Below are 7,295 nucleotides of genomic sequence, written 5' to 3' on the forward strand. Positions count from 1 at the left end.
AAGAGGGACAATGTTGATAGTAACCCTAAGCTTTCTGACATTACAGTATTATGGTTTTAGTTTCTTTTTAAATTATCTATTTATTAAAAGTAGAATTCCTAATAGATTTGAGTTAGTCAACTATAGTTAATTTAACTAAATTAGGTGTAAACACCCGATTCTTTTTAAATTTTTACCATTAAGATTTTCCCCCAACTTATTATCCTTAAATCTCCCACCTACCACGTGCCGAATTTATTTTGGAGTGCAGGTAGGTGAGCCTCTCAACTTGCTCCATGTGGGTATATTTTATTGGGTGCTAACATACTATATAAGGCAAGGTGGAACACTAAGAATCTTCAGCCAAAACATAGCTATGGCAAGTGTGTGCAATAGTACAACCCTCAACACTCCCTTTACTTCATCCACAAAGTCATCTTCTTTAGCTTCCACTCCTAAGCCCTCTCAACTTTTTCTGCATGGGAAACGTAACCGAACCTTCAAAGTGTCATGCAAGGTCTCAAACAATGACCAAAACCAAAACGTTGAAACAAATTCAGTCGATAGGAGAAATGTGCTTCTTGGTTTAGGAGGTCTCTATGGTGTTGCTAATGCAGTGCCATTGGCATCAGCTGCTCCTGTACCAGCCCCTGATCTCAAATCTTGTAGTAAAGCCGAGATAAATCCTGGTGGTCCAGAAGTACCCTATCTTTGTTGCCCTCCTAAGCCAGATGATTTGGACAAAGTTCCATATTACAAGTTCCCTTCAATGACCAAGCTCCGTATCCGACCGCCTGCTCATGCTGCAGATGAGGAGTATATTGCCAAGTACAAACTGGCCACTAGCCGAATGAGGGAACTTGACACAAACCCTAATGACCCTCGTGGGTTCAAGCAACAAGCACAATATCCATTGTGCTTATTGCAACGGTGCTTACATGATTGATGGCAAAAAGTTACAAGTTCATGAATCATGGCTTTTCTTCCCATTCCATAGGTGGTACTTGTACTTCTATGAGAGAATCTTGGGATCCCTTATCGATGATCCAACTTTTGGTTTGCCATATTGGAACTGGGACCATCCAAAGGGCATGCGTTTGCCTCCCATGTTCGATGTTCCAGGCTCTTCCCTTTACGACGAAAGGCGTAACCCACACGTCCGTAACGGAACCATAATCGATCTTGGTTCTTTCGGCGAGGAAACCAAAACCACTCAACTCCAGACGATGACGAATAACTTAACTCATATGTATCGTCAAATGATAACTAATTCTCCATGCCCGATGCTCTTCTTCGGTGCGCGTTACGTTAAGGGAACTGATCCCAACCCAGGTCAGGGAACAATTGAAAATATCCCTCATACTCCTGTCCACATTTGGACTGGTACAGTGCGAGGTTCAGATTTGGGTAATGGCGTCAAGTCAAACGGTGAGAATATGGGTAATTTCTACTCAGCTGGTTTGGACCCGGTTTTCTATTGCCACCATGGCAATGTGGATCGGATGTGGAATGAATGGAAACAAACAGGAGGAAAAAGAAGGGATCTCACAGACAAAGATTGGTTGAATTCAGAGTTCTTTTTCTACGACGAAAACCAAAACCCATGGCGTGTGAGAGTCCGAGACTGTTTGGACACTAAAAAGATGGGATACGATTACGCACCAATGCCCACCCCGTGGCGTAACTTTAAGCCAGTAAGAAAGACCACAACAGGGAAAGTGAATACAGGTTCACTTCCACCAACCAGCAAGGCATTCCCAGTCGCTAAGCTTGACAAAGCCATTTCCTTTTCCATCAATAGGCCGGCTTCGTCAAGGACTCAAAAGGAGAAAAATGAACAAGAGGAGATGCTAACATTCAATGGTGTTAAGTATGATGATAGGGAATATATAAGGTTTGATGTGTTCCTCAACGCAGACAAGACTGTGAATGCGAATGAGCTTGACAAGGTTGAGTTTGCAGGGAGCTACACCAGCTTGCCACACGTTCACGCAAATCATGATTCCTCTTCCGAGGGTGTTCCTTTCCAGCTGGCAATCACTGAACTGTTGGAGGACATTGGCTTGGAAGATGAAGATACTATTGCGGTAACTGTGGTTCCAAAGGCAGGTGGCGAAACCATCTCCATTCAAGGTGCGGAGATCAAGCTTGTGGGTTGTTAAGTCCTTGTTTGGGAGCTAATTAGTAGCTATTGAATCTGCTGAGATTACACTTGAAGCTTGTTGATCTATGATGGTCTCTGCAAGTTTCCTTATTGTGTTTTTTTAATGGTCTCGATTTGCATTTCTATGTTACTTTTCATGTTGAAATCAGCTTGATGCTGGATTTCCTTCTTGTTATTTATGAATAAATCAGTACCATACTGGTGTTACAATTATCTCTCTCTCTCTCTCTATATATATATATTATTCCATCTTTATAAGATAAAGGTAGCTTCGATTATATGATAACTCAAATTCCTTGCAGAGGCGGACCCAGGATTTTGAGTTCGGGGGTGCTGGACTCAGGAATTTTGAGTTCGGGGTGCTCTATTAACTATTTATATCTGTTTCCTTTATATATTTTCTATACAATTATACACTCCGTGATTAAGTTTAATGGGTGCCGAAGCACCCAAACTTTACACATGGGTCCGCCCCTGCCTTGCAGTATAATTACTCTAGGATTGTAGTAATAACATGAACTTGTTAATATCCTTTTATAGGTGCTAAAACTAATAGGAAGAACGGAAATTCCTTAAAAGTGTGAGTCACATTCTTTTGAGTGAAAAAAACAATTGCAATCTTGAAAATGATAACGAAGAAAGATTTCTGAAGGGGAAACCACAGTTATATATCGGATCCTCATGACTAAGACTTTTTCTTTAGGGTATTAAAAAACGTGTGGGGTAATGGATGATTTGGGTAATAAAGGAGCAGTTGATAGAGTTTATGATTTTAATTAAAAATGTGTATGCACGGCGGTTGTGGGGTTATGGCTAACCTTTACCCCCCTTTTTTAAAAAAAAACAAAATTGATACTCTAGGATATATTCGGTAGTGATTGTATTATTAGAAAAATTAATTTGATATTCTAGGATAACCCTCAAGTTGCTTTATAAAAGTACCAATGTTGACTTGTTTCGATCTATAGAATCGATTTGGCAAGCAGCCAGCTACCCTTATACAAGAGATGTTATTGGATACTCGTTTGCTGCAAAGTTACAATTACTATTACACAAGAAGCAAAAGAATTAGGGATTGCAGTGTATTGTTATGAGGTACTAATCGGGTATATTGGATTTGTGAAAAACTACACGATCAATTAGATCTTGACACTATATAGATGAATGTCGTCGGCGTGTTTATTTCTTTATATTTTAATTTTTTTTAGTGAAATCTCTGGCTATTATGAGAATCCAAAAATACTTCAATTATCTGTCTATGTTTTTTTTTTTCAAAAAAAAAAAAAAAAAAAAAAACTGTCTATGCTTTCATTTCCAGTAATCTTAACAGGTACAACGAAGCTCTCCATGTACAAGGGGGCAACCACATGGACATCCTGACTAACACTATTTTCTTTAGACTTCATCGATGAAGAATATTGGCGTGCAAATAGCCAAAAGATCTACACCAATGTTATTACCAAAACTATCATTCTGTTTAGACAAGTACCATTTGATTCGTCTAATATTAGATCTCCTAAGAATAAAAACTCAATGATATACTATTAAAAATTCCCTCCACTTACTATCCTTAATCTCCCACCGACTACGTTCCGAATATATTTTGGAGCGTGGTGGTAGGTGAGCCTCTTAACTTACTGGTGTTACAATTATGTTACTCTCTCTCCATTTTCTTCCAACTTAAGGTGGATGTAGCCTTTTGATACCGGTTTCATCTGAACTCAATATTTTTTACGTGAAACATAAATTTATGTGTAAAAATTAATAAAAATTACAACAAATAGTAGAATGAATCTATAATTTTAATTATATAATGAATTCAATGGTAAGAGCCTTAAGAATTTAAACCATATAGCTTAAAATCCTAGACTTGCCTCTCAATTTAAATAGGAAAAGTAAAAAGGTAAACCATGAGATTTAATTGCCAGAGTTAAAAAATTTACAAGTTGGAGGCTCCTGCTTGCACTCAGTGGCGGAGCTAGTAAGAGCTAAAGGCGTTCGAATTACACTTTATATATAATGTGAAAATTATTTTTTATGTATCTATAGTTGACATTAAACCCCTTGGCTTCTTCTTTTGTCAGCTTCTTTATATTTTTGAACCCTCTTTATTTAAATTCTGGTTCCGCCACTACTTGCACTGTACTTGAAAAAATGCGCTTTTTAAATATTAGTAGAAGTTAAAATTATGAAGTTTCTAACCATCCTATCAGGCAGCTCAAGCTTTCATTTTTATTTTTCTTTTCAAATATAAGTTTCTAGTGAAAAAACATATCCAGTTTTTCGCTAAGCTAACATCTTACTCCTAGTTAGTATCCAGGTTCAGATTTGAACTACTCATAGCTAAGTTATAGGGATAATTTTTACATGAGATTCCTGAGCTTTTAAGCAAATATATAGGGATAAGATTAGGAACAATAATTAACATGTGGATTTAGAAAATAACAGTAACCTTAAACTAATGTAGCTGCTAATGGAACATATATATATATATATATATATATATTGAATAATTACTTCACTAGTCGTTAATAGAATCCGCGACTTTTGTAGTACCAAAAAAAAAAAGTTGAACCAAACTAATAAAAAAAAAAAAAAAAACAGAAATAGTATTCACGCACGAAATTCGTGTGTGAAAGGACCAAAGTGCAAAATAGCAATTTGACCATTTCGTGCGTGAAAGGACCAAAGTGCAAAATAGCAATTTGACCCTTTCACGCACGAATTTCGTGCGTGAATGAGTCCTCATCATTATTCCATGAAGAATTGAAAGTAAAGAATTGAAAGTATTGAAAATAAGCAGCAATTGGTTATAAGTAGACAAAATGACAAAAGCTGTTTGATTATGTGACCCCTACTACCCAATGACAATAAAGTAGGTATATTTTGTTTGTGGACAAGAGATTAGTTTAGAGTCCGGAGCCTAAAGAGTATAAAAATACACGATATAAATTAAAAGGGGTAGCCAAAAATTTACAGACCAAAACGGGTATAACGTGGAGCAGTCCACGTTATAGCCCAATTTTTTTTTTCCATTGTCAGAGAATGATCACTGAAAAATTAAAAAACAAATTAAAAGGTATAACGTGGACTGATCCACGTTATACAAATAATTTTGTATAACGTGGATCAGTCCACATTTTACAAATATATATATATATTGTAAATTGTGGGCTGTCCAACAATCTGAGATAATATTTATCGGAACTAGTACCAAAAAAAAAATTTGGTCAACTTTATTTTTTGAAACACTTAGTGTTTTTTTCCATACTTTGACCAATCATTAGTCATGTCTCAAGACTCCAAAACGTCAATATTTTATATAGAACATGATATTTTTTCTGCGTACAATAATGTAGGCTCAATACATCAAGGATAAGTATTCGTTCGGATCGTCATTTTAGGTGTTAAAAAGGTGCCCGAAGTAAGTTTTGTTTGAAAACGGGCACCTTTTCAACACCTAAAATGATGATCTGAACGAATACGTATCTTTGATGTATTGAGCCTACATTATTGTACGCAGAAAAAAATATCATGCTCTATATAAAATATTGACGTTTTGGAGTCTTGAGACACGACTAATCATTGGTCAAAGTATGGAAAAAAACACTAAGTGTTTCAAAAAATAAAGTTGGCCAATTTTTTTTTTTTGGTACTGGTTCCGATAAATATTATCTCAGACTGTTGGACAGCCCACAATTTACAATATATATATATATATATATATATATTTGTAAAATGTGGACTGATCCACGTTATACAAAATTATTTGTATGACGTGGATCAGTCCACGTTATACCTTTTATTATTTTTTTTAATTTTTTAGTGATCATTCTCTGACAGTGGAAAAAAAATGTGGGGTATAACGTGGACTGCTCCACGTTATATCCGTTTTGGTTTGTAAATTTTTGGTTACCCCTTTTAATTTATACCGTATATTTTTATACTCTTTAGGCTCCGGACTCTGAACTAATCTCTTGTCCACAAACAAAATATAGCTACTTTATTGTCATTGGGCAGTAGGGGTCACATAATCAAAAAGTTTTTGTCATTTTGTCTACTTATAACCAATTGCTGCTTATTTTCAATACTTTCAATTCTTTGTAGAATAATGTTGAGGTCTCATTCGTGCGTGAAAGGGTCAAATTGCAATTTTGCACTTTGGTCCTTTCACGCACGAATTTCGTGCGTGAATACTATTTCTGTTTTTTTTTTTTTTTTGGTATTAGTTTGGTTCTTAACTTTTTTTTTTGGCTTAATACCCAGATGGACCCTTAAACTTGACATGTTTTGTAAGATAGACATATAAACTTACAAGGTGACCAGATAGACACTTAAACTTACTCAAAGTGTATTTTTCAAGTTTTCCAGTTATTTTGAAAACAAAAACTATATTTTTCAAACACTCACAATTTTCATGGCCAAACAAGCCCTAAATATATCACAATTTTTTTTTTTTTAAATGCAAAAATAAGGCAAACCCATATACATGAGACTATAAATGTGCACTTAAACCAATAAATACTCGCTAATCGCAATTTTGCAGCTTTTAATTAACTCAGTTTTTTTTTTACACTTGAATAATTAAAAAACAATAACTTTAACCAATAAAAATTCTTAAAAAAAAAAATTTCAAATTAAGAAAACTGTAAAGCCGAGAAGAAAATCCTTGGGTACAGATCCAGTGAAGCAGGCCTTGGAAAAGGTCAAGTTGATTCAAAAGCAATTTCGCACAACATAAAGCATGCAAAAGAGTGACTGAAAGGTTTGTGATTTGACGTTCATGGATAGTGAGAAAATACTTCTGAAAGTCTCTCCTACGAAGGGTGATAACATTCATGGTGACATACTTCCATTAAAGAACTTGGAAGCTAAGGAGATCAAGATAAGGTTGATGAAGGTGTTTTTAGTGGAAGAAGAGCTCAAGCATGTGCTAAATAATCATGACAAGAAGTAAATTAAGTGTTATACATATTTGGGAAAATTTCGTGTACTTGTAATATTATAGTGCTATTTACCTATAGTACCATTAAAATCAAATTTACTGGAAATAATGATAGATTGATTATCAAAACTACCAAATAGAATGAATAGGGGTATGATATAAGTTTATCTTGAATAGAATTCCCTTAATGATACCTTATTTTAAAGG

At 35.2% G+C, this 7,295-nt stretch overlaps 1 pseudogene; it reads left to right on the top strand.

Annotated features, from left to right (window-relative positions):
* Positions 1-346: 346 nt before the first annotated feature.
* LOC132635532 (polyphenol oxidase B, chloroplastic-like) lies at positions 347-2,356 on the top strand (annotated as a pseudogene).
* The last annotated feature ends 4,939 nt before the right edge of the window (positions 2,357-7,295 follow it).

The sequence above is a fragment of the Lycium barbarum genome, chromosome 4 (genome assembly GCF_019175385.1).
Source record: "Lycium barbarum isolate Lr01 chromosome 4, ASM1917538v2, whole genome shotgun sequence".
Lineage (NCBI taxonomy): Eukaryota > Viridiplantae > Streptophyta > Magnoliopsida > Solanales > Solanaceae > Lycium > Lycium barbarum.